Genomic DNA, 25394 nt, shown 5'->3' with positions numbered 1-25394 from the left:
TTAATGATCATTTAGAATCAGTGTAAAATGTAAACAAATTCAAACAGTTAAGATGCAATAAACCATGATTTTATTATTACAAAATAACATTTTTAAAATATCGAAAAGAAACCTCTAAATAATTTAAACACCATATAATTGATTTGTGCCTTAGGAGAATGTGTCAATTGCATCAATTCATAATGTCTTGGGATATTAACATTCACAATTAAAGTATAATAAAAGTGATTTCTGATAGCTCTCAAAGCAGAAAAAAAGATGAGGTGAATGGAATACATTTTGGGAGCCTAATGTACATACATTTTAGATTACATAATCCGAGGGATAACCGCTCCATCTCTGCAACAACTAATTAGGAGGAATATTACCTGTTCATGAAAGCATTTCACCCTGTGAATTTTTTAAAAGAGAGGTATGATTGGATTTGTTCATAACTATTGTTACCAATTCAGTTTCAGTTTATAAACTTTATTCGACAGTTTAAAAAAACGTCATAAAAGTACACAGATAAAATCGTACATGTAACATTACACAGGGAAAGTACATATCATCATAGGTTGTTTTCAGGGCATACAGAAGTCAAGCAATAAAAAACAAAAAAATAGCTAAAAAACCATACTTTTTCTTGCAGCAACAGATTTCAGGATAAAGGTTGCGATAAAAAAACACAGAGCCGGGCTAGCAAGCGAAAATAACAATTTCATGGCATTTGAAGTAGAAGACACAGAATATTTTTTAAATAACGGTTTCAGATAGACAATACGTAGGGCTTTATAAAGGGGGCAGATTAACATAAAATGAAGGGTACTTTGTTTGGTTAGTCCATCACATGGACAAGCAGATGTTGGATAATTTTTCATTTTTGGAAAGGCCACAAGGTTGTGGACAATACCAAGTCTAAATCTGGATAGGACGAATTGGTGAGATTGCCTGTAGATTATTTTAAGATAGGTAGGCAAACCAGGACCCTCGTTTACATTGGAGGAATAGAAAGCATGGGTTGAGTAGTTACTTGTATCTGCTTTCCGTTTAACGAATTTTACCCTCATAAATTCTTCTTTCACCTCCTTTTTGGATAAAGTAGTTACAATCTCGGGATCTTTGCGTACATCCAAATCAAAAAGTTCTTTAAAAGTAGTGGTCACATACTTTATCCATGGTATATTCTTGAAATTATCCAAAAACAAACAATCTTTGATAATGCTCTTTGTGAAACTTGTTTCGTCCTTCAGCCAAATAGACCTCCATACCAGGAGAGGTCTCAATTCGATTAAATCGGCTATATGGTCCAACCTTAGTTCCTCGTGGACCAGGTAGTTAGATGCCAATGAGGGTAAACAAAGTAGCCGTTTCAGAAACAAATTTTCCAGAATTTGCAAGTCTTTGTTAGACCCGTACCCCCATACCCCTGAACCATAAAGTGCTATTGATGAACATCTGTGTCTATAAATATTTAACATTGCTGGAATCCGTCGGCTGCCCAGTTTATTGGCAAATCGGAAGACACCTAGTGTAGCCTTCCCCATCCTGGCTTTTATGTTAGTTTGTTCAGGTGTCCATGAGCCCCGACTGTTAACCCCTTCGATGCTGGTGACGGAACCATTCCGTCATCAGTCACGGTTGAGCTGTGCTGATGACGGAATGGTTCCGTCACGACCGCACCCTGTTCTGGAATGTCCAGCACCGGGGAAGAATCTGCGCCGCACGGATGCGGTTAAAAGTAATGCCCAGATAACAGAAGTTATCTACAACCTCAATTCTGTTATCTTTAAAATAGAAAGACTTAGGGTGATTCACCTTTTTGCCACAGACCATTATGAATGTTTTAGAATTGTTAATTTTGAGTTTCTTGCCCTGAATAAAATCATAAAAACAGTTCATTAGCCGCTGGAGGCCGATTGGGGTTCTAGATAATAAAACCGTATCGTCCGCATATAACAACACTGGAATTGGTAGGCCACCTGCTTGTGGTGCATCTGCTTGGACCTGTTTTAATTCTTGTTCCATAGAATTAATAAAAAGGGAAAAAAGCAAGGGGGCCAATACGCACCCCTGCCTAATGCCTGATTTTACCATAATCTTTCTCGTACACTCTCCTGCTGGTCAATATCGAATCTGTGTGGTAAGGTTGGAATATAACCTAGCTAAGAAATGGATAATAGCTGAGGGTGCTCCCATATCAAGAAGGGTTGTCCACAGCAGGGAATGATTCACCAGGTCGAAGGCACTAGAGAGGTCCGCAAAACAAAGAAATAAGGAGCCTGATTTGACCTTAGTATATTTACCTATTAAAAGGTTGAGGTTGATGCACTGGTCAATGGTCCCCAAACCCTTTCTAAAGCCATATTGGGATTGTGCCAGGATATTGTTATCGGTCGCCCACTCCTCCAGGCGTAGTAGTAGTACCCGGCTCATGATTTTAAGGGAGGAGTCTAAAAGGGAGATGGGACGGTAGTTTTTGGCCTCCCCTCTATCTCCCTTCTTATAAATCGGGATAATAACGGATTCACTCCAGGTTGCCGGGGTGGAGAAATCAGTGGCAGCATTAAAGACCTGGGTCAATAGGGGGCTCCAAAGGGCCAGATCATGTTTGTATAGATCTATCGGGACCCCGTCAGGTCCCGGGGCTTTACCTCCTTTACTAGAATTAATTGCCGTTACTACTTCTCGGATGGTGATTCCCAAAGGCTGCGGGGTCAGCTGGGGATTCATACAGATTTTATCATAAGACTCCTCAGGGGGGTCAAAAATTCCTGAAAAATATCGGACCCAGCTATCTTCGCTTACTAATGCGGTAAGTACTGGGAAATCTTCTTTCTGGAGGAATGGGGCATTAATAGTACTCCAAAACAATTTACAGTCCCGGAGAGCTGCAGCACAATCCAGATTGTCCCAGGCTTGTTCCCGGAGTTCGTTTTTCCTGCGTTTAAGTTCTATGTTATAATTGGACCGCAAGGTTTTAATCACTTCCCTGTCTCTTGGGAGATTGGACAGTGCTTGCTTAAGGGTTTTTAGCGCTGTTGTACAGGCTTGGTCGAACCAGCCAACCTTATCCCGTCTAGAATTGATCTTATTGTTAGTAAAAATTCTATTAATAATAGTGCCTAGATCCTCAAAATCCGCTATAATACCCATAGGGAGGGCATTGACTTCCAGACAGCGGAATATCTGTCTGGAACCACCTACCACAACTGTACTATGTAGTTTTTCTGATTTTCTGTACACCACTTTATCCGGGTTCCATTAGGCCTACTTGGAACAATATTGTCAACAACCCTGCCTGTAGGCGTAATTCTGGGGCCCCAGATAAGAATAGACATAGTTAGGGCATTATGATCGCTCAGACAATAGTCCTTAATTATTGGCACTGTACAGAATGGCACCAAAAGGGTTGAAATCAACAAATGGTCAATAACCGACTCAGTATCCCTCCCTTTGAACGTTGGAACAATATTGCCCAATTTATCAAGAGCTGGTTGGTGAATAACTAAATCAAATTTTAACAGAAGACCATTAAGGGAAGTCCCATATGGGGAGTGTTGAAAATGTGCTAAATACTCCCCCGAATCCCCATCAAACCCACAAACTGGGGTTTGAGAGTGCGGGCACGTTCTGATGTTGAAGTCCCCTCCCCATATGATGTCGTAGGATGTGTGGGATTTATTACAGATTTTATTTAAGAAGGCTTCCAGTTCGTCCACAACCAGGGTGCTGGTAGGATCAAATGTGTTATTGTAATGATTGATCAGTAAAGTGTTCCTACCCTTTTTTGCTTGTAATTCCAGAATTTGTGAATGTGTGCCAACAGTAGAATATGAACCTACAGTTATCGGGAGATCAACTGATATAAGAACAAGCAGGCCCCCTTTTGCCCTCCCCATAACAGATTCCTGGGCAACACAGTTATAAGAAACAAAACCATCAAAATGAATGTCTATAGTGGACCATGTTTCCTGTAAACATAAAATATCAAACCCAAGAATAAGTTCCCTCCACCCTAGAGCCGAAGCTCTCTGGCGCCAGCCAGCTATATTCCAGCTCACCATGGAATACCCTTGATCACTTGGGGTAGATGTCTCTTCTAAGGGAGAAATCATTGTACATCCCCTATCAGCAATAGCCTCATCGAGTGGTGAAAGGTGGACTTCAGTTGGTTTATCGAGAGTTAAGGGGATCAGATCGGGTAGATCAGAAGTTATTTTGCCAACCGTTACTGGTAAGGTATAATACTCCACAGTAGCCCCGCTATCGACAGAATTAGTCTCGATGGGTAGAGGGGGAACAGTGGTGGAAACACTGGGTAGTCAGTCGACTCCTTCAAGCCCATCGAGACAACTATATCGATTATAATCCCAGAAGGTGTTCTGCGGGGGCTGAAATGGGGGCAATCTGGTGTATCTTGGGCGAAAAGGCCTTCCCCTACGTTCAACCCTAGTCCATTCATTGCTTCCATCATAGTACATGGGGTTAATAGGTGGTGGGAAGAAAAAGGAGACAGGGAGAGTCTGGATAGTGGAATCTAATGACCTATTAACACCCGCACATATGTAAGACACTGTACGTGGGTCTCTAAAACTGACAGTGATACAGTCTCCCTTGATGGATTTAGGGGTTTTACCAATCCATGGTACCCTCCTCACCATGATAACTTCATTGTGCAGGTGTGCCGGTAAGGGTCGGTTCCAATTAAGCCATTTTATAACTTGGTTTTTAAGGGAGTTAAAGGTTTCAGTTTCACCCCTATCTAATGGAGGTGCTCCTGCCAGAATTACCATAAACCGGTTGGCCTCCGGTGGGAGGTCAGGCCGTCTAATTCTTGGAGTTTTGAGATCTTCGGGTGGGGGCCCTTGGGTATCGATAGACATAAGTGCGGGTGGGATATGCAAACCTGGGGGGGGGGCCTTGGATATTCTGTGAGGCAACTAGGCTAACCGAGTTAGAAACTTGGGGAACAGGTTGGATGCTTGTGGTCGTTGAAACAGGAATTGGGGCACAGTAGTTGGAGGAATAATTTGGGGAGTAGGCATGCTAGGAGGGAGACCAGAACAATTAGGCTTGGAGGAGTTAGCTAAAAGTATAGCAGTTGATTTCTCAATATTAGACATTCTGAAATCAAGCCTATCTAGTTTGGCCTCTAGTGGAAAAATAATCGATTTTAGTAGGGTTGCTATTTTATCCATAGAAATATCGTTACTAGGTAAGCTCCCTCCACCGTTGGAATTCAACAATACAGATGCTCCATCTATTCTAGCTGTTTTAGATGCCCTCCCGGTATTTTTACCCTTACTGTTATATTGTCTCTTCCGTTTCTTAATAGCCCCTTCTTTTCCCCCCGAGTTGTAAGGAGGGTAGAATTTCCATCATTTACAGAGGTAAAGGAAACATTTGCACAATCGGAGACATGGCTAGAATCAGCAACGACGATGGAGGGATTAGATATCACAACAGAGTCTACACTTAGCGGGGGGGCAGAATCGGGAAGTAAAAGTTGGGCATCCACCACAGGCAAGCAGTCAGTAGGTCTTTCAGGAGTTTTGGCATTAGCAAAAGGGCCCATACTAGAACGTTTAAGAGACATTAGTTCCTTGGACAGTCGTTTCTCCAGTGTGACAATTTCTTTGTCAATAATGTTATTAGCCCTAGTAAGAAACTTCTCCATACCTCCTGCGGCAGATTGAGATCCTCCAGCCAACAGGGATTTGCTCCTGGTTTCGCGTCCGACCATGATCCACGGGAAATCAGGCAGCAGGAAGATTTAGGGGGGTAGCCCGGTCCGGTCACTACCGGCCACGAACGGGCACAAACGGGCCCGCTCTTGGCCCGGTCTTCGCCCGGTCTTCGCCCGCTTCTTCGTCCGCGCGCGTCCCGCGTACGCGTTCCAGGCGTGGTTAAAATAGAGGAGGAGAGAAGGGGGCGCGAAGAGGAACCAGGTGCGCACGGTGGACGGCGCTAGCACTTCTGGACCTCGCAGTCCCGCTCCCAAGGCAGATTGCAGTTCAGGCTCTCCCCCTGCCGAGGTGCCCGAGCCGATGTGCTCCCAGGTCGCAGGATAGGCAAATTAGAGGGCTCCGCTGCAGTACTTGCCCCCAAAGCGTCCACGAGTACAGAGCAACACTCCACACGCAGCTCGAGCGGCACCCGCGCCAGCGGGGGCCGCAAGGAGTTATAAAGGTTTTCAGGCAGGTCGGAGGGAGAAGGGGGCGGGAAGAGGAACCAGGTGCGCGCGGTGGACGGCGCTAGCACTTCTGGACCTCGCAGTCCCGCTCCCAAGGCAGATTGCAGTTCAGGCTCTCCCCCTGCCGAGGTAACCGAGCTGATGTGCTCCCAGGTCGCAGGATAGGCAAATTAGAGGGCTCCGCTGCAGTACTTGCCCCCAAAGCGTCCACGAGTACAGAGCAACACTCCACACGCAGCTCGAGCGGCACCAATTCATCTTTCATATGTTTTCAGACTACCACAATATATGTCTCGGGAAGGACTTCGCTCATTTACTTGAACCTTAAGAAAATTACATCATTGTATTGGAGTCCAATAATTTTGACAGTCCTGACTACTACTCAATGTGCATTTAAAATTACTGATCACCTGATCCTGATTCAAGATTTGTGAGCAGGGATTAAGCTGGTGCATGGAGGAGCTTGTTACCACCAAAATAATATATTTGCAAGGGCTTGCATGTAAGTGCTAGACAGTCCATGCTCCAGTCTAAGAATCTGCACTGATATAAATAAGCTCAGTCTCCAAAAACCTTTTATAAGCTCTTTCCTTTGTATAAATCTAATAAGGACCAGATAGAGATGGAGGCTTATTCCAAAGCCAAATAAGTGTAGGATGTATCCTTGTTTTATAAATATGTAATAATAATAAATAAAGTGCCTTTTCTCAATGGAGTTATAAAAGTTTTGAAGGGCACCAGTTGGGGCCTAGGCTTATTTCCTTAAGTTAGCAAATTGCATCTTTTGAGAAAGGTTGATGGAAAAAAATCTGCCTAAATAGACATGTTTATCAAGAACCTCTAGTTGTTATTGACCTATTACCCAATTATATTCGAGAGAGAAATAATGAACATTAATCTAAGCAAGTTAGACATCAATTTAAGCAATAAAGTAGGTTGTCCAAGAAGCCAAACTGAACTGAACAGTCAATAAAAGGGGTATATACAGTGTTGGACTTGGCCCTTTTGCAGGGTCATCCCTAAACTGTTTCCCTTTCTCCTAGCCTTTTTTCTGACATGGTGTTGACGGTTTTGGGACTCTGGGCACTTTAGCACTGCTGTCCAGTGTAAAGTGTGTGTGCTCGTTGTGATAAACATGGTAAGAGTGGTCTACACCTGTTTGGCCTATTTAATTTACCTGTCAGTCCCTTGTAAAGTGGTATCTCATATACCTGGGGCTGGTAAATTAAATGCTACAGGTGGGCTTGCTGCGCTTTTGCCCCACCCACCTAAAGTAGTCTTTCAAACCTGTCTCAGGCCTCTGCCATTGCAGGGCCTGTGCGTGTAGTGTTACTGCCACTGTGATGTGACAACTAAAGTGTGTTCCATGTCTGTGACACCCCTTTTACTACATGTCAGTAACCCCTAAGGTGGGCCCTAGCTAGCCCTATGGGCCGGGTGAATTGTAGGTAAAAGGTAGGACATGTACCTTAAGTGTGTGACATGTCCTGGTAGTTACAAACAGCCATTTTGGCTTCTCACTATTGTGAGGCTGCCCTCCCATAGGAATGCATTGGGGATTCCCTGATAAGTGTTTCAGTGGTAATCCCTTATATGAAAGGAGCAGTGAAAAGTTTGGTATGGTTGGAATAGTGATAATAAATGCTAAGCAATGGTGTGTGCAGATTTATTATAACTCTTTTAGAAATGCCACTTTTAGAAGTGGGCATTTCTGTGTGCTGTGAGTCTTTGTGCCTGCCTGATGTGTATTGAATGTCTGGCTCTGGAGTGACAGGGGCTGGGTGAATCGGCACTAGGCTGAATAGGCCAATCTGCATTAGGAGTGGTGGAAGGAGTAGCACTTGGGCCTAAATAGGACAGAGCCTGCCTTTCACAATGCTGGCTCCGCCCCCTTGTGGTATGTCTGGGGCCATAGCCTACACTGACAGAGAGGAAGGTGTGAGTGCCTCCAGAACTGGTGTGAATTGGGCGCAGAGCCCTGTGCAATGGGAGAACAAGGACCCTTGCAGTATAAGTATTGGGGCTGTGACCCCATGAAGGGTGTGCTTACTTGTACCTGTTTTGGGAGGCTGAAGGACTGCTGGGCAAGGAGGAACCGCCGTGGGACCCAGCTGCAGCTTCCTGGGGGTCCCTACTTGCTGGCCTACCTGTGCCCAGCTCTGCCCCTCTGCATTTTGGGTTTAGCGCCCCCTGAGCGCTATATTTCTGCTCTAGGACGAGAGGAGAGTACTGGGCTGAACTGCACATTATGAAGAGGTAATCCCCGGTGAAGGAATTCCCCCGAGTTGCTGCAAGGAGCAGGAGCCCACTCCGCATTTGTGCTGTTGATCAGCGGGAGCCTACCCCACATTGTGTGCTCCTAGCAACGAGAGCCCACCCCATATTCGTATAGGTTCTACTACATTGATGACCCTACAGCGGGAGCCTACCCTGCTTATGTGAATTCAGTGGGAGCCCACCCCGCATGTTGGTTCATGTGTGGTACAGCAGGAGCCCACCCCGCTGTTGTGTTTTATGTTACGGTGGTAGCCCACCCCGCACTTCGCCACAAGAAGAAAGGAACTGCTGCGGCCCGGAAGACAGGCAGACGCTTTGCCTGTTTGTGGGTGGGGCTAATACACGGCCCACCAATCAGAGATGGCCGGGAGAAGAAGCTACTAGGGCTGCCAATCGCTTGTGGGCAAAAAAAAAGCCAGGCAAGCTGCCTGGTTATAGGCGGGCCCAGGGAAGTCGGAGCTTGCCTGCACTGGGCTCCCATGAGGAGAGAGAGAGCCCTGCTCCTTCGCCGGTGACCGGAGGCTGAGGCACTTGTTTGGTCCTCCCCCCTGACTGGAGGAGAAGACGGGGGGAGTCCTTCTTGACCCCGGTGAGTGAGACTTGAATGGCTATTTTCCTCTGTGGGAAATCTTGGTGGAGTCCCGGTCTGGGGGCTCAGAAAGCACAGTGGTGTCTGTGCTTATTTTTCCAGCTGCACCGCCTCTTGGAGGGCAGCTGCACCGAGAGACCCAATTGTTTGTAGAAGTCCCAGTGGGGGGACTCAAGAGGCACAGTGGTGCCAGGGCCCATTTTCACAGCTGCCCCGCCGGACAGTGGGCAGCTGCAACGTTGGGGGCCATTTTATTGTATAGTCCCAGTGGGGACCCAGGAGGCACAGTGGTGCCAGTCCTCCTAGAGGACTGGCACTACTGGCCCTACGAGAGTGCAGGCAGCTGCAATGAGGGGGGCATTTCTTTTTTAGATGAAGAAGGGGTGAGTTGCACCCCATGCCCCAGCGCATTTGCGCACTTTGGTTACGCTGCCGAGGCAGCCAGTTGGCCATTTGGGAGGCACCACTAGAAGCCCTGACATTTTGGACATAGGGCATTTGAGCACCAGTGAAAGGCCAGTTGGCCTGGTGTCAGTTCTGTGTTTAGGCATAACAGGTTAAATCCTAATATGGTGCATGCCTAATGATTATGCTTATGGTCTTCATGTCTGATCTAATGTGTTTTATTGCACAATGGGTTTATGCTTGTGATGCCTAATGTCATGCTATGATGTTTTAGAATGATTTCTATTGTGTATTGTGTTTATGCTATTGAGGTTGGGGCCTAGTGTGTTTTATGCCTACTGTGATGCAGACATAATGTGTTTATGTTCCTAGATATAATGCTGAGGTCATTTTTGTGCCAATAGTTACTGGTTGTGTTTTACATTCGCTACTTGTGCTTTGTGATGGTTCTGACAGTGGCCCGATTGGCCCTGTCCTTTATATAGTTCCCTGTGAATATTGCCTAGTGCCAGTTGGCACAGTGTAGATTATGTGATTATGATGGAATTTTGTGTTAATGATAATACAAAGTCTATTTTTGATATAACCTCGTGTGAAGTTTCTTTTGTAATGTGCCTAGTGTGTTGCTGCTGTGTGTGTGTGTTGCGCAAATGCTTTACACATTGCCTCTGGAATAAGTCTGATTGCTCGTGCCAAGCTACCAAGGGGGTTAGCAGGAGTTATCTACAGCGTGTAACTCCCTTGACATGACTAGAGGGGTGGTTTCTGCATGGCTTAGGCGCAAGCCCTAACCAACCAGAAATCCCATTTCTAACATACAGCTTGGTGCTTTTCCTCGACAAATGTGTCTAAAATAAATTGTAACACTCCAATATTGTCCTGTGCAGAATGATTAGCTCTGAAGCCTGACTGCTCCATAGGATTTATGTTCGCTGCCTGAGCCCATAATTTTACCTGTTCCAAAAGTCCAGAGGAAAGGTTTTCCTCACCACATAAATTAGAGCAATATGTCTATAGTTTCCTAGAAACCTCTTACAAACATTTTTGTGAAGCAGGATGATGATACTCCCATTCCATGATTTCAAAATTACACCAATGTTGTAATAATGCACAAATAATGGGCTCAATATTTTGGCCCATGATACAGCACTTTGTTTTACACAGCAATCCGAATCTCATCTGAACCCATGGCGGAGGATGATCTCACTCTAGTTATATGGGCAACTATTTGATCATAATCTGGAGGGGGAATATAGTCACATAACTAGTTGCTTAACTCAGGTGAATGAATAACCGCTTTCTTCTTTTATAGACTTGTAATATAAACTACCCAGACTTACACAATTATCAGATTTACAGAGGATTTGATTTTTGTGCTGCAGCTTAGGGCTACAATACTCAAAAAGGATGTAGAATTATTTTTATGTGTGGCATGTTATTGATTGTTAACAATTCAAATCCCACATTCTTGTCTTCTGGGCTACACACATTCATCTTATTGTTTACATATCCACTGTGGAAAACGAGAAAACTGTTTTGTGTCAGTTTGTTTATCTCCTTTGACAATTTGACTTCCTCATTGCCCCGTATGACATAACATGTTGGAGATTTTACTTTACTGTGTCTTTCATATTTTGCAGTAGAGATGTAAATGATTGATGTGAAGTAACAGGGTCTCCAAAAGAGGAATCAAGTGATACAATATCGCAATATCGAAAGGTTCCTTAAAGTTATTGAAGAGCGTAATTTTCCAAGGGCTCCAAAGAAGGCATGCATTTGTCTTAGAGATATCAATTAGGCCCCCAGCTGTTGCCAGAGATCAGTCTGGTTTTTTTTGGCAGGCAAGGGAATTACCAGTCGAAGAAAAACTTGATCACTATATAGAGAATTTATGACCTTTAAGTAACAACATCATACATCAAATAGGTTATTATCATAAAATCAGTAACTGAGAAACCCTTGGGGCCGAGCCTATTTGCCTTCTCTGGTATATCAGGAGCCATTCTTCCATTTAAGATTATAGCGCCTGATGACTTCAGTCCCCCAAGAGAAGAATCCCACATTTGCCTGCTGTACAGTAACCTGGGAACTGAGACTCTGAGATATTCCAGCTATCTTCCAAATTAGAGTTCCCAAAACGTGTAGGTTTTGTTGGAAACCTCACATTTAGGTCACCAGTGATAATAAATCAGGTGGGCTTATCTTCTATCAATTGTTAACTTTATGAACTCAAATATATTACAAAGCATACCATTGTTCTGCTGCCCGAGTAGTAAGTAACTGTTTTTAAAAAAGCAAGGCGTAGCTTATTGATTACATACTCATTGGAAAGCCAGTCCTTAAACATTAAAGACAATTATTGTGATATGGGATAACGTTATCTAACAAATAGAGAGTGATGGTTTTAATAAGGGATACTCCCAGTCCCCCTGGGATATGAACCAAAATCAAATAAAGGAGTAAACCCCGCGGATATAGAATATCATAGCGATGAGGAGGTAAACATGGAAGAAAAGGAAATAGTTCCTTTTCTAAAAAAAACCCCTCACTCACCAACCTAGTTGGTGACATGCTTCATCATTTGGGTCCCACCTGAGTAGCCGAATACTACCCGGGTGTGCTGCAACACCTGTTTACAGTGGAGCATGATTATTTACAACAGTGATGTAAGTGAGTGAAAAGGTGGGGTTAAAAATTGTCTTTATTTAACTCTCTAAAAGTTTAATATGGAGCAAAAAGACAATGGTTAAAACAAAGTGGGACACCAAGATAGGTTAGATTGACCTGTGGTGTATATGTCTAAAATAGTGATCGTGGTGGTCTACATGTTTCAACCAGTGCGTGATATTATCAGAATTTCATCAGGACCTATTACAATGGCCCGAGCGGTAGGCACACGCTAAGGTGCACCCTACTCTTGGTCAATCAAGAACCACACGGCGTACTTACAGTGTGGCAACCTTCCATCCTTCTGTGAAAGGAACAATTAGAATCTAGCTGTAGTGGTGCCTCATGGAGACCGTAGGAAAGGGCGCTGGCTCTAGTTACACTTACTCCAAACCATGCCACCCGCATTCAAACCTGGATGCTCGTTCTACACGGAGTCCCGAGGATGGGATAATGTTAGCCTGCTAATCAATATTAATCAAGAGGAGAATAGCAATGCTCCCTTTTCATGACCAAGATTGGACTGAATGGCCAGGCTATGAAATGCATAAAAGGATGTAACTGAAGATTTAATAACAGACCAGGTTTCTGGGAGACAGATGACAATTGCTTTGTGTCCCCTCAAATAGTCTAATTTTGCTTTTCCTAGCTCAGCCGTATTCTAGATATCAGTGATAATATATAATTACATTGAGTTAAGTTGATCATGTTAACATTTGTTACTGTTTGTGCCTCTGAGAGCCAAGTACATGATAGGTTATTATTCGGTCTGTATAGATACTGTGTTTTGTTCCCAGGATTTTACTTTGCTTCCAACCCCTGAAAATTCAACCACAACTGAGCAAGCCTGTTTTTGAAGTGTCTGTGATCTTTCAAGAGAGTTGCCACTTTCAAACTCAGTGGCACATAAGGGGGTGGTGATGGACGGAGCATATGAATCAATCAAACACTCACACCCAGTCAACAGATCTGGGTTTAACCCATCACTGTTCTTTAGCCCACTCTGCCACATTTCTTCAGCAAATAAGTCTAATCTGGCAGCTGGCTTCATATCGATCTGTCTGATCGGTTTCTGGCATTTCAGCCGTCTTCAGCCCGGCTTGCTTGAATCCAGTGGCAAAGTGGGCAAGGGACTCACGTCTGAGCATACCCTGCCAACTTATGGCAAACAAAGTGGTACATAAGGGGGTGGTGATGGACGGAGCATATGAATCAATCAAACACTCACACCCAGTCAACAGATCTAGGTTTAACCCATCACCGTTCTTTAGCCCACTCTGCCACCCCAGTTCAGACATGGGCATATGCAAATCAGTCTGACCCTGTGCCTCATGGGAACAGTCCAGCCCGAACTGCCAAGCCATGCCTTCCCTGGACCGGAAACAAGCTTCCGAGGACCGGTTTCTGGCATTTCAGCCGTCTTCGGCCCGGCTTGCTTGAATCCAGTGGCAAAGTGAGCAAGGGACTCACGTCTGAGCACACCCTGCCAACTTATGGCAAACAAAGTGGTACATAAGGGGGTGGTGATCGACGGAGCATATGAATCAATCAAACACTCACACCTAGTCAACAGATCTGGGTTTAATCCGTCACCGTTCTTTAGCCCACTCTGCCAACCCAGTTCAGACATGGCCATTTGCAAATCCGTCTGACCCTGTGCCTCATGGGACCAGTCCAGCCCGAACTGCAAAGCCATGCCTTCCCTGGACCGGAAACAAGCTTCCGAGGACCGGTTTCTGGCATTTCAGCCGTCTTCAGCCCGGCTTGCTTGAATCCAGTGGTAAAGTGAGCAAGGGACTCACGTCTGAGCATACCCTGCCAACTTATGGCGAACAAAATGGTACATAAGGGGGTGGTGATGGACGGAGCACATGAATCAATCAAACACTCACACCCAGTCAACAGATCTGGGTTTAATCCATCACTGTTCTTTAACCCACTCTGCCACCCCAGTTCAGACATGGCCATAGGCAAATCAGTCTGACCCTGTGCCTCATGGGAACAGTCCAGCCCGAATTGACATGGGGGAATGTTGGCATGGGCAACTATGAAAGAGCTTGGTGTTCAGGTAGGAATAGCTATGTATACTGGAATAAAAGGTAGGCCTGCGAAAAAGAGCTGGTACTCGGAACTCACCTAAAGGAGGGAAGGGAGTGGTCAGAACTGAGGTGGTCAATGGAATCTCCCCCATACTCTTCAATGTTTGTCATCATAAGTTGCAAAGTTATTAGATCATGGAGTCCATGGGATTCAACCGAAAGTCGGTTACACATATCACAGAAAATCATCGTCTCTTTCAGAAGGTTTCACCTTTCTTAACTCATGACCAGTCTTGCCATCTTTATGTGCCTACTGAATTCATTTTTGTTTTAAAAAACACTGGCTGTCGAGGTCATGAGTAATATCTAAAGTAGGCATCTACAGTCCAAGGGCCTTATTTATGAAGTCCTTGCGTCAGTTTTGCGCAGCCGGTGCGTCACTTTTTGTGACGCACCAGCGGTGTAAAAAATGCGCCTCGTTGCGCCATATTTAAAAAGTGACGCATCTAGGTAGATGCGTCACTTTTTAAACCCCTGCGCCACATTATACCTGCGTCAGGTATAATGTATGCAGAGGGTGCGTTCCACCGCAAAAAGCCTCGTAATAGTGACGCAGTAAAATCTATGAGATTTCACTGCGTCACTTTTAGGACGCTGTTGCGTCAAAATCTTGCGCCTGCCTCACAGCAGGCGTAAGACTGACGCAAGCCCTTTCACATGGGGCTTTCCCCATGTGAAAGGACGCATTGCTGGAGTTGCGTCACTTTTGTGACACACTCCAGCAATGCGTCACTTTTGCGCTTACAGATACATCAGAAATACTGACGTATCTGTAACTCCTTGCGACATGATGCGTCATACATTAAATATGACGCATCAGGAATGTCGTAAGGAGTGCGCAGTGAAAAGTGACGCATCGCTGTTTTCACGCAGCGATGCGTCACTTTTCATAAATGAGGCCCCAGGTCTATTAAAAAAAGGACATCTTTTTATTTAGAAAAAGTTTAAAAGGCAGGAAGAGCCTCCGTGTAATATTGTATCTGAAGATCATCCCAGGCTAGCAAGTGTTTCACAACTGTTCCAATCAATTGTTGCTTCCTCAGGGCCCATAACAAAATCTCGAGAGTCTCATATTAGTTGCGTTTATTCTGCCTTGGTGATGGACTGCTAAAACTATTGCCAGTTAGTTGGTCATTTCCTCAGCAAATAAGTCTAATCTGGCAGCTGGCTTCATATCGATCTGTCTAGTGGTTAATCTGTTTGATTGAGAAACATGTTTTTACTTCCTATTTCGGAGCATTGTATCGCCACACAATGTGTCCTATTCAGCGTGTTCCGTGGATTTTATTTAGGGGTGGTGAGAGTTCGCAGTTGTGGTCTCTGGCTTGCCCTTGACGATCCCTGGCACGTCCTTTGCTACCCTGGCTTGAGAGGTGGCAAAGTCAGTTTTAGGAACAAGGGCAGGTCGTTCTCCTTATTTTCTGCACAGAATTATGACTCTGTTAAGGAATATTAGTTTATTATTCACTATTAATGTGAGAAAAATGAAGCACCAACAGGTACAATGAGACATTTGCTCGCAGCGAAGGTAAGTAAAAAAATGTTGTTAAAAGTATGATGTGTGCATGCGAGTAGGCAAGAGTGTGTTGTGAGAGAGCACGTGTGTATGTGTGACTGTATGGGGGAAATCGTACTGAAACATGAAGTTGGGGGGTGAGATGCACTCCTGATTCATCCATAGGTCAACTTTTAGGGGCAGATTTATGAAGGCCTTGCGCCGCCGGTGCGTCACTTTTTCCCATGTTAAAAATGTCGCACCGGCGGCGCAAGGCCTTCATAAATCTGCCCCTTAATGTACTGTTTCAAACTTTATTGGGCGTGCATAGCTTGCTTCGCGCATCGTCTCATTGCGCTGTAAACGCTACAAAACTCAACAACAAAGGAACCACCTTTAGGTGCCATCAAGCTGCACTGCCCCGTCGCCGCCTGAATCCAATGAATTAAGTTCATTCATTTTAAACAACTTTTCACTTTTTCATTTTTTCTCCTTTTCATCTCGTTTTTTGTAAGTTCAATTCATTTTACTCAATGCAGGTAAACCATTGCTGTTCAACACAAGCTCAGAAGCGTAAGGTGGGTTTCATGTCATAATTTAATTATCTAGCCCAATGCATTTCGGGAAATAAAATTCCCTTCGTCAGGGACATCTGTAATTACAAACAAAAATATATATACTTTAAATCAATTTCTAAACATTTCATAAAGAGTTAAACAGTTGATATCCGTTGTTTGGGGGAGCATGTATGTGTCTGAGAATCAGTGAATGAGGATAAGTGACTCAGTGTTAGAGCGTATAAACGAATCAGGGTGAGAGAGAAGGAGTGAGAGCGATTGCAAATGAGTATGTGTAGGCGAATAACAATAAATGAGTAAAAAAAGTGCGGGCAGTGTTAGAGAGTGAAAGTGAGAACGAATGACAGAGAGAGAATGAATGTCAGTGAGTGAGTGCAACTGTAAGACAGACTTTCCAACATTTCGCCATTATCCAAATAATTGTGAAATCAGCTGAGGAGCACGGTGAACGCAATATTTACCATTTTGGGTAAAAAAAATAGGCCTCACAGCAGACAGCAAACAAGCATTGGCATAGACAATAGGTCTCGCTTTTGGGACCTTATAAGTATTTAGTTATGCAGCACAGTATCCTTGGTGCAACAACATCAACTTTTGCATGGCTAAACACTTATAAGGTCCAAAAAGCGAGACCTATTGGCTATGCCAATGCTTGTTTTTAAAGGAACCGTCTGCAGGTTCTCAAATGTTAAACTTTGGCCCATATTCATCAAAGTTTTCCTTCACCGTTGTGCCATGCAAGGTGATGCAATGGTGATGCAAAACCTAGATGAGATTTACCAAGCACCGCAAGGCCACCTTGCATGGTCCTGTGGTGATTGGTAAGTCTGGAGTAACGCAAAGAGGCGCAGGGGCCTTGCACTCCTCTACTCCAGGGAGGTGTTCTGTGGGTGGAGCGTGGGTGATCCCATGCATTCACCATGGATTTGGCACACCATTGAGCCGCAGACCTGGGAATGCATCAAAATGCTAGCGTACCCAGGAGAGGCGCAACTAGGAGAATTATGTTTATTTCTTGTTTGTTCCTCTTTCTCCGTGTGCTGCAAGCGGAAAATGTTCAAAAGGAGTGTTTTTGTTCAGGAAGGTGCCTTTTCCTGCAGAAAAACAATCCTACATTTAATGCAATCATCCTTGCACAATGGTTGCGCATCCGTTAGTGCTAGGCAGCACATAGTGCGCCAGCGCAAGGAGAGGATAGGAATGCGCAATCTAAAGATAGATATGGCGGATTGTTACCTAACGCAGTGTAGCAAGGTGTCTTGCTGCGCTGAATGACATTTTGCTAAAAATGCCCCTTAGTTTTTCTGAAAAGCCAGCGAGATCACCTAAAAGCACATAACATGAAGATTATCCTTTTAAAAAGCATGTGGGGACTCCAGCTGCGTGCAATTGTGAAGTGGCAAAGTGGATGCCACGCACCCCCTTTTAAAATAATGATACTAAAAGTCATGGCTTGCTTTTACAAATTGCTTAAAATACAAGTGTGATACTACAGTTTTATAACCAAACACCTATTCAGTCCGTAATCTCTCTCAAGCGATATGACGATTGTTTTACCATTCATATAGTTACTTCAGAATGACTGTTTTTACACTTTTTCTCTAAATCTGGTCGAAAATTATGCTAATTACCCTGTTATAGCTTCTCCATCCTAACTTAATAGAGTATGGGAAGCCTTCACGGCATGAAATCTTTCGCTGTGGCACACGGGCGAGACCCAACATGACAGGATATGATTAACTTTAACACTTTCCGGCTTTTTCTGCGTCGTTCGTTTTTTTGGTGGTCCTCCAATTTTCTCGAGAGAACAAAGCTGTCTAAGTAGAAAAGAGCAAATTGCTTGCAGTATTCTGAGAGCGCGCCAGCTGACGGAGAACAATGTGACTACAGCCCCAGTGCGGGCATGCTCCTGCCAACCCAACAACAATGCCCCACAGTGTGACAGGGCGCAGAAATCCAGGCCCCCGGGAGGGGGCAGGTACTCGTTTTGTTCCTTGAGGAATAAATAACATTCTTCAAATGTTAAGTCAGGTACGGAATGGTCCTTGCAATTATGTCAACACACTACTTCCGGTTCTTTTATACGGTGTGTTGTGTACGTAGGGCAAAATAGACTGATCTATTGAAAGCATACGTCATTCTTGATATCTGAGTTAGCATTGGAAACATTTTTCTGTTGTTTTGTCGAAGTAATTTGCACAGTCACGCGTGATCTTTTTGTAAAATTCAGTTAATCGATGGATATATGTATGTGGCGAGTACATTGGCGACCTATTCTCATGACAGGGCCTTGATACATATATTTATCGGCACTTAATTATCTTCTTGAAAAAGTACGTCCGATTGTGTTTTTTGCAATGTTTACCCCTGCTGTCTGTTGCCAGTTGCTGGGCCAGGACATGCTCTCTGAATGGCTGTCGAGAAAAGGCCCATGTGTGCGCAGAGTGGGCGGGGCATGTGCACAGTGTGCTCTGGGTGGCAGATGTTGTCTGTGGGCAGTTTGCATGTGAAGAGAACAACAGCTGTCGTAAATAATCCAGATTCCGGCATTCTTTCGAGCAACTACGACATAATGCATTAACCTAACAGAATGACACAGAATAAAACGTGTCAACATGGCGCCGCAGGATTCCTAAGGCAAGCTGCTCTTTTAATTATTGCCTAAGAAATCATCCACTTCAGTCTCTTTCCCAGCCCCACATGCAAACACAGGGTTCTTTCTTGTGCGCGCTACAAAATAGGCATTTGTAGTTTCCACCTGACTGAGCACTGCATGGGTAATAATCTAAGTTGCTGGAAAGATAACTCCTTCCACATGGCCGAAACTGGAACTATAAATGAAAACACAGACACGGGCTGCAGTCATTAGGCCCGGGCAGCTGCGGGACGGCTTTCACATTAAAGAAAACAAATGTCGCCTACCTCCGTTAAACCAGAGACTTCTCCTTTCGCCAGCGGCCGGCTGATGGATGGGGTGTAGACTTTGGCATCCGACGCTGGGAGCCCTTTCAAACAAGCATTGGCCACGCATGAGGTGGGGAGGGGGAGAAGCAGGAGTTGTGTGCGCGCTCGGCCAATGCTTACAAAAACAAGCATTGCGCGCATCGAGGGGGCGATGCGGCCGAGAGCAGGCAGTGTTTCCCTTGCTGGAGCGTGCGACCAAATGGCGCTGCGCGCTCCCGGAAGGAAAACGCCAAATGTGCACGCTTTGCCATTGAAGGCAATGCAAGGCATGCACGTTTTTGCCCAAAAAAGCTCATCAATTCCAATAGGTTTCTTCCTACAGCAACGCATGTGCGTTGCGTAGGCGAGACCTAAAATTGGCAACTTCTTTGTGGCTGTATGCACACACGTCAATACGTGCAGCCGTGCAGCTGTAATACAGACCCTACCCCCCAGAATATTCCTGGCATAGATTTCCGCAGGGAGACCTTGCTTTGAGACCTAAATGGTGATCTGAATCCAAAGCCAAATGTTAGCAGAGGCATCCAGGGATACACCTCCCAGCTCTTTGGCCACACTCCACTGCCTGCCCAAGCACCGCCGCACGGCCCTCCACAGCTGCACCCATGCTGAGGGCATGTAAGTAGATTCTCGTCTGTTCATGGACTCCTTTGAAGTCCTGCCACGGTGTGCGCTCACGGTGTGTCTGGTCAGCGCTAATGATGCATGACAGGCACCACGATGCAAAAGCTGTTAGGCATGAGGAAGCAAGATTTACACTGGGATGCAATTCGAAAAACCGCTGGAATAAAAGCGTCTTCCTGAGGGAGGACGACTACCGCAATAAATCAACTGTACAGTAGCTGCCCGCCGACACGGGGCGGGGGAGGGGCAGGGTGGGGTAGTAAACTACGGATTATGGCCGATTAGAGGTAAGTAAAAATATAAATAAATAAAACTAATTTAGTTGTGCGTGCTGCATCGCACGATGCAGCATGTGCAACGAAATTCATATTATTTATTTATATGTTCACTTACTTCTAATCTGGCGTAATCCGTAATTTACTACCCCCACCCTGCCCCTCCCCTGCCCCACGTCAACACCCGGCAGCACTCCCACCACGGGCCGCTACTGACATTCTATGTTGCTTATGTGTGTCTTCCTTGGCATGTTCTTTTTGCCCTAAATCATCCCTTAATCTCTTAACTGATTTGGAGAATGAATCTACTGTTTCTGATGTTTAAACTTTCTAGTAACTACATACTCACTTTGTTAATTTTGCTTGCTTATATTGCTTTTCTTCCTTCACCTGTTAAACACTGACCTCTTTAGTTATCTACTCACCTCCTATTACAATAGACCCCCAGAAAGCTTTCCGACCCCAGAAATCTATATTTTTTTTATTATAAAAATAAAAAAAAATCTGGTTTTTCTGGAGGTGCAGCCAAGTTTCTGAGGCTGTATTTCTGCACTGTAAATAATTTCAGTAAGACGCTCGGTCTATATAGACATTTACTCTGATTGCCTGGAACCAATGGCTGTTTACAACTCAACGTATTATTTAAATATAGAAATACCTCGTACAGAATGTTCATATGGATACATATTTCCAGAGTGTGGAGTGGCATTCAGACGGGTATTTCTTCGTCTATAAATGGTTTCCATAACAGGAGTATCAACTTTTTAATTCTCTCACAATTGTTCAACATTGGCATTTGACTGTCTTTCTGGATGGGTCACCAATGTGTACATTTCACAATTTCTCTATTCTCGTGGGGGCATTTACAATAAACGAACGCAGCGCGGTGCAGCAAGTCATTTTGCTTCGCCCCACTATGTTAGTTTGGAAGCACAGGGATGTTCCATCTCTCTGCCTCCCCCCGCACTGGCGCACAAACTGCTGCCATGCGCTGATGCAGGCACCCTTGCACCTTGTTGCAAGAGTGTCTGCGTCATGGGGAAATTCTTTATGTGCAGGAAGGGTTCCCTTTCTGCACATAGACACTGAAAAATGGCATTTTACAACTTCTATGCGCGCTGCATTAGCATACATGGAACTCGTAAAATGTTTTTATTTAGAGGCCCCTGCCACACAAACTACTGCATGTTAAGGGGCTGTATTTACAAGAACAGGAACAGCCACGCAGGTTGGCTCTTCCTGTCCTTGTAAATATGGGGCAGAAAAATGCGCTGCTGGTGCATCACAAAAAGTGATGCACTTGCAGCGCAAGTGACTTGTAAATCTGTCCCTTAATGTTTGAAATTAAGCGCATTGCTTGAGCTTATCTGAACCTTCTGTACACACTGCTGATACTTGGATGGCCTCAGCTTCATGACAAAATAACAAGGCCTACATTTTCAGTGGGTCTAAGTGCTCTCTCTCGGAGACGTGGAAGTCGGAAGTTAAATCTATTTGCAGCGTGACTCTAGTAAAGCTTATAATATCATCAAATGCAGAGATCCTTGTATACATTTTAGGAATCGGAAGACTTGGTCTAACATTTTATTCCCTTTAACCTCTTCGCTGCTAGGCCTCCCCCTGTGCTAGCCTATTTTTGTCTATTTGGGATAGTTTGCGCTGTGACCTTTTGACCACATATGGTCTCCATGCCAAATTTGCGTACTTTTCTTCCAACATCACGGGGGTGTCTAAAGGTACCCATGTTTGTGGATTCCCTTGGAAAGGACCCATAAATTAGCCAAAATACAGCTAAAATATTATTTGTTTTTTGAAAAATGGGAAAAAAGTGCTGCAAATGAAAGCATCTAATTTTTCCCTGCAAATAGTATCAACAAAGAGTTTGTGGGTCTGGAATCACAATTTTCCCAGATTTCAGGGACTGACAGACTTTTGTCAGAAAAGCAAAAAATGTTACCCAGTTTTGACATTTTACTGGGACATAGCCAATGTTGGCTTTTTTTTGTGCTTTCAACCTTCTTCCAGTTAATTGTAGAAATGGGTATGAAAGCAATAATGGATCCTGAAAAGCTATACAGTTTAGAAAAGTAGACACTATTCTGCATCCAGCAAGGGATCTTTTGTGTAGATCCTTCAAGGTGTCTTCATAGAAACTAACAGGTGAAAATAGGAACAATTGAAAATGATTTGAAAAAAAAGCCATTTGTTCCAAAACTTTCACCTATAACTTACAATTGGACTTAAGGTAACCAGTTTAAGGTTTAATACAGGGCACTCTACAGACAGAGGAACTTTTGATTGTTTAATACTTGGATTTAATAATCTGTGCTGTGCCAACAGAGGAACCTTTGGAATATGAAGAAAACAGAATAAATTACCGGACATTGAACTTTGTAAACGTGAAATCTTTATTATTAGGATGCACAGGGAGGATTTAAGTTCAGCTCACCTGTAACTTCTTCTAATTATGACACATGTTTGAAAACAATATACTGTTACATCTGCTGGACCTTTATGGTTGTGAGGATATATAGGACTTGTAGGTTTACCAAGAACCGGACAAATCCAGAGCCAATAACTGAACATCGTCTTGCAATGTTTTTTTGTTATGTACCTGTTATATAGTGAAAAATCGGGATGAAAGACACCTGTGTATTTCTGAAATTGGAACAAAATATAGAGTTTAGAAATAGTAGCTATTTGCACATTTCAGAATTTGTGAGTACCCATACTAGCATGAGAATTATAGGACATTTTTCAAAGTTACTTCTTTTTTACACATTGTCTTTCATTTGGAAGGCAGAAATGCATTGAACGTCAATAGGTAATAGCAGTTACTCTAGAATTCTGTGTTACCCTAAGTCTCCAGAGAAAAATCGGGTGAGTAGGCCTAGTGCCCGCGACAGGAAACTGCTCAAAATGCAACGTGGACACACTTCATTTTTACAGTGGAAACTGACCGTTTTTTGCAAAGTGCCTAACTGTAGATTTTAAACCCTAGCTCTGCCGGCACCTAGAGAAACCTAGCAAACCTATACGTTTTTGAAAACTAGACATCCAGGGAAATCCAGGATGGGGTGACTTGTCTGGCTTTCACCAGGTTCTGTTACCTAGAATCCCTTGCAAACCTCAAACTTTGTAAAGAAACACATTTTCCTCACATTTCTGTGGTGGAAATTTCTGGAATCTGCGTGGATTCCCAAAATTCCACACAACCTGCATTCCTCAAATTTGGTACCTCACTTGTGTGGATAGGACTAGTGCCCATGACAGGAAACAGCCCAAAACGCAACGTGGACACACCATACCTCGCTGGACTCCCCCGGGTCTCTAGTTTTCAGGAATGTGTGGGTTTGACAGGTTTCCTAAGATGGCTGCTGAGCCTGGGGCCAAAATCCCAGGTGACCCCTTGCAAAAGCAGATCATTTTGTGATAGGTAATTTTGATGTCTCCACAATGTGTTTTGGGCCCGTGCCTGTCACAGGTGCTTGACCCACCCACATGAGTGGGGTACCCTTTTTATCGGGAGACCTGGGGGAATGCTGGGTGGTAGGAAATTTGTGTCAGACCAGTGATCCTACAACTTTCCCACACAGAAATTTGAGTAACATGTAATTTTTTAATCAAAATTAGAGGTTTGCAGTGGATTCTGGGTATGGAAACGTTGGGGGATCCACGCAAGCCATACCTCCCTGGACTCCCCCGGGTCTCTAGTTCTCAGAAATGTGTGGGTTTCGTAGGTTTCCCTAGATGACTGCCGCCCTGGGGTGAATTGGGGGGGTTTGCCCCGATATGCCCCCAAGGGGGGCAGAAAGACTGTGACAATTTGTTTGGGGGTGGAGCATTGGCATTGCCCATTCTGGGCAGCTCCCAACCCCACGCATAAAAATGTCAGCATAATCGCAGGTGCCTAGTGGGCTCTCCGACACCCCCTGGGGGGCAGATCATGGGCTACTGCCCCTATCTGTCTCCTGGGGGGCAGAAAGACTTAGGCATTTTTTGGAGCATGGAGGGGGCATTGGCATGCCCATTCTGGGCATCCCACAACCCTGAATTAAAAAAGAAATATATTCCCTTATGTCCATTGGCCTTTTTCCCCCCCGGGAGGCAGATATGGGACTTCTACCCCTCCCAGGGGGGCAGAAAGCCTGTGGGGATTTTTTGGGGGTGAGGTCATTGGCACAGTCATTCTGGGCAGCCCCCACCTCTAAGTATATAAAAAAAAATCCCTGGTGCCTTGTGGGCTTTCTGCACCCCGAGGGCAAATCAGGGGCTACTTCCCTCATCTGCTTTCTGGGGACAAAAAGACAGAGGCATTTTTTGGTGGGAGTCGGGGCATTGGCATGCCCATTCTAGGCAGCCTCCACCCTGTACTTTGGAAAAAGAAAAATCCCTGGTGTGTAGGGGTTTTCTGCCCACCAGGGGGCAGAAAAGGAGCTACTGCCCCATCTGCCTCCGGTGGGGGGGCAGGAAGACGGAACCATTTTACTTTGGGTGGGGTCATTGGTATGCTCATTCTGGGCTGCCCTCACCCCTACGTATACAAAAATCAGAAATCCCTCTGCTGTCTGCAGCAGAGGGATTTTCCTTGCCTGTACTCACAGCAGAATGGTTCTGTCATGAGCACAGGAGAACTGGTGCTCATGACGGAACCATTACATCATGAGCACCCAATGGGTTAATAATATATTACCATTAAAATTGTTTACTACACTCAATCTGATTCAGTTAAATCAAATTAATGCTATAGAATTTGTTGTTGTTTTTATTGAATGTGTTCCTTCCAGGTGAAAAGCATGTATGTTTTTTACATCTCGCCCGAGCCAGCGCATGCGCTCCTCTGGCAAAACATTTAGTGATTGGGCTTTAAAAAGCCGACCACAGCTTTTTGTGTGGCCTAGAGCGCACAGTTACGCGCACAGTAATGTGCATTCTTCGCATTGCTCGAGGGCATCCTTACAGCGCGTGATCAGGCGGCATCTGGATTTCCTCTTGCTTGCTCTCCCAAGTGTGCGCTTCAACGCTCCTGCCCCTCATGCACCACAGAACGCGTCTTGCGGACGCGCATCTTGTTTCTGCTTGCTTTAAACTCTCTAACCGCTCATTTCTCTGTCTTTCCCTTCATCACCCTTCCCTCTCGATCCACTACTTTTTATTTTCTCTTGCGCTCTGCCCCACGTTCACATTTCTTTCTTCTCCTCTTTCTCTCACCCTCCCTCTCTTCCCTTCTCTGTACCTCCTTCACT

The 25394-nt window shown here is 44.7% G+C and overlaps 1 protein-coding gene across 1 annotated transcript in view; it reads right to left on the bottom strand.

The window, feature by feature from the left end:
• The window catches only part of LOC147732599 (contactin-associated protein-like 5), an 864951-nt gene that overhangs the window by 820188 nt on the left and 19369 nt on the right, over positions 1 to 25394 (bottom strand). The window lies entirely within an intron of this gene.

The sequence above is a fragment of the Lissotriton vulgaris genome, chromosome 2_1 (assembly GCF_964263255.1).
Source record: "Lissotriton vulgaris chromosome 2_1, aLisVul1.2, whole genome shotgun sequence".
Lineage (NCBI taxonomy): Eukaryota > Metazoa > Chordata > Amphibia > Caudata > Salamandridae > Lissotriton > Lissotriton vulgaris.
This window is presented reverse-complemented; position numbering and strand designations above follow the sequence as displayed.